The sequence below is a fragment of the Solanum pennellii genome, chromosome 5 (genome assembly GCF_001406875.1).
Source record: "Solanum pennellii chromosome 5, SPENNV200".
Taxonomy (NCBI): Eukaryota; Viridiplantae; Streptophyta; class Magnoliopsida; order Solanales; family Solanaceae; genus Solanum; species Solanum pennellii.
The window spans coordinates 49,176,006-49,179,336 of NC_028641.1; the positions used below are offsets into that span (position 1 = coordinate 49,176,006).

General features: G+C 32.8%; 1 long non-coding RNA gene across 1 annotated transcript; it reads left to right on the forward strand.

Annotated features, from left to right (window-relative positions):
* Positions 1-708: 708 nt before the first annotated feature.
* On the forward strand, positions 709-1,589 carry LOC114077365. Its single transcript, XR_003578674.1, has 2 exons — positions 709-1,034; positions 1,155-1,589. It is a non-coding gene; the product is annotated as an uncharacterized LOC114077365 (long non-coding RNA).
* The last annotated feature ends 1,742 nt before the right edge of the window (positions 1,590-3,331 follow it).

Sequence of the window (3,331 nt, forward strand, 5' to 3'; positions counted from 1 at the left end):
TGGACCGTAGTCTCTTTCACTGTCCGTGAACCCCTCCCCATTTCACCAAATTTCCTGTTGTTTAGTATTCTAGGTTGATGAGGTGTTACAATATGCATCATATACCTTTTCATATCCTTATTAATTATAAAAAAAATATTTCTCTTTTGAATACAAAGAAATAGACAACTAATTATATGGAATTGAAAAATTGCACTTGGTCGATGAAGTTTATTTCAATTCTATACTATGGACCTTAGACATACATTAAAAATTTCCTTCATTTTCTCGTAATTTTGTGAATTGGTAGCCAATATTATTGTGTACTCAGTGAAAGCAAATTTTTTTTTGTTCTTTAAATACTGATCACGAGCTATTTTATTTTTAAAAAAAAAAATTGCTAAATATAATAAATTAATTTAACTGAAATTGTAAACTTTAAAAAAATCTCAATATTTACCAAAAAAATAATAGAAAGTATGCAAAAATTGGTCAGCTTTCAGATTGATAGAAAAAATGATTGATTTTATCGTTACTTATGAATTACAAGCAATAATTAATTTTTATACAAATTGTAGGATCAATTTGTCTTATATATTATCGAGATAAAAATTAAAACTATGAAATACTCCATCTAGCTAACAGTAGTTGTCCACTATTGATTTGACATACACTATTTGAAATGCTAAATAATAGGGGTGATTATTATAATGGCCAATAATAAGAGTCTCATATCTTTGAAACTCGTGAGGCTTGTTGTCCTCGTAATTTGGCATGGTTCCTTGTGATAGGTCTTATGTTCCGGTAGTAAGATCAAAGATGTATTCCACAACGATGCATAATTTGGATCCATCATTTATTGCAAAACCAAATGCAGATGTAAATGAAGATGCACATCAAGATTTGGATGTAGATGCAAATACTGATATAGATCCAGAATTAGATGCAGATGCATACAGATGTTGATCAAGATTTGAATGTAGATGCATATTTTGAGTTGATCTTCTTGGAAGCCATGTCATTGAACTTTGTCATTCGAAGTCAAAATATGAGAGGTAAACATTGTCTCACTGGCATGCCAATTTGTAAGAATCTAAAGTTTCAATCCCGAGATACAACAAATAGGAAAGGAAAATAACAAGCAAACAACAATATGTGTATTTGATTTTATGCAGAAGCTACAATCTTTAGGAAACCGTTCAGAAAAGATATGCAATCCTCTGATTCTTTTCTTCAATGATGTTCTTGATTTGATGGAATACTTGCGACTCAACTTTTGGATCGAATCGTTCTTTGTACTTGCGGCTCAACACTTGGATCAAAGACTTATTTGTAAGTAGAAGACATACTGATCACCACCGAAGAGCAAGGATTCTCTTCTATGTGTCTTCTTCCTTTTCTTCTTTCCTTTGGTCTTATGAAAGATGTCTTTATATAGGATTGAGTTGGGGTATTAGGGTTATTTTTTCCCAACAAAATTTTCTACTTGGTCTTGAAAAACATGAGTTGGGCTCGTCTTGTCAATTTAAGGGACTTAATCAAATGTGAATATGACTTTATTTATGTCATATATTTTTACTTCTATATTAATCGGACTATATTAACTTGTATTTTTGACTCGGTCAATACATCATGAATGTATGGACTAATCCAAAATTTAATATCAATTAATCAATTAAATTGGACTATCGACAACGGTTTTTGTAAAAGAAATTAAAATTTTACCATCTCTGGTGTTTATTATTGTGGTTTCTCCTATGCAAATTTGAGAATCAATTGTGATAAATACCGATAACTTGAATGGTGCTTTTGATTGAACGAAAAGAATGTACCACTAAAATGAGGCATACTAAGTTACATTGGCAATACGTGAACTTTTAACATCTCCTTGTGACTAGCAAGTTGTCTAATAAGTCTCTTGTAATGAACATTACACGCTAGCTAGAAAGTGTGGTGTCTTGTTTGATATTTGTATCAATGTATGGTATGGTGAGGTCGTCTTGAACATTGTATTTGATGACACCTAGAACCTGCGCCGTTGGTCCAGTTGATTGAGTAATGTAAACAATTGAAAATATCTTAGGCAAGAATTTTGAAGAGTGAACCAATTTGACAATATACCTCTTTTGTTACCACCCTAATGAGAAGTGTGAATCTTCTTTTGTCACCCATTGAGCCTATCCTTTTCTTTGAAGAGACTTGTGCTACTTTGACCTCTTTATCCATTCACCCTAAATAATAAAAGAGGAAAAGAAAAAGAGAAGAAGAAGAAACAATGAAAGAAAAGAGAATGAAAAAGAGCACAAATTATAAAATAAAATGGTGAACATATAACAATAATGGGGTATCCGGTGATTCATTTTTAGTCGAATAAAGGGTCGAGTTTGAAAATGTTTGAATGTGAAGGAGAAGGAGAAAGAGTTATATTCAGGCCATACTTCATGAAGGTAAAAGTCACTAAGTCTAAATGACCATAATTTTACACTCAACCTCGTTACAAGCCTTAAGAATACCTTTTAATCTTTAGTGAGCTAAAGAGAATTTTGATTGGAAAATAAGAGAGCCTATGGGTAGGGTCATACATGTGTTCATCTTTCTGAGTGTGAGTTGTATGTGATCCGAGTGTTTAAATTGTATAAAATTTTTGTGTGAATGTGGAATAATATTTGTTTGTAGTGAGGGTATTTGAGTACCTTTGTTGAGCTTGAACTTGCATTTCAAGAAAGTATTGTGAACTTGAGTATCCTTGATAATGGCGAACCACAATTTGAATATTTGAGTGAACAACTGAACATTGTATGTGTAGTTTGAACATTTTGTGTGCATTCATGTTGAGTCTTATCCCATATTATTTGACATATCTTTATTTAAATATTTATCTAGAGTTTTACTTGAGCAGAAGCAAAATTATAAGTTGGGGGTGTTGATGAGTCCAAGATTTGGGCTCATTTAGAGCTTTGTATTGATAGTTTTAATGCCCTCAAATTCCTAGTTTATTCTTTAAATTGATGCTAAAACATTGATTTTAGGTATATGAGCTAAAGAGAAAGGCAAGGAAAGTACTAGGCAGAATGTAGTAAAACAAGCTGAAGAAGTGGAGAAAAAGAGATCCTGGTGAGCGCCAAGACCACTTGGCGAACCGCCGGGTGGGTCTTAAGATGCTTAATGTTCTAGTGTGCAGACCTGGGGAAAAAACCAAGTCTGTTATAGAAAGTTAAAGGACTTGGGATGTTGAGAACCAATGCAAAAAGGCGATGGAAGATAGCAAAGGGCATATCGCCAATCCACCCGTTGAGCCCGACTTAATTCGCCTAGTGGACTTTTAGGCTAAAATTTGGGAAACTATAAAATT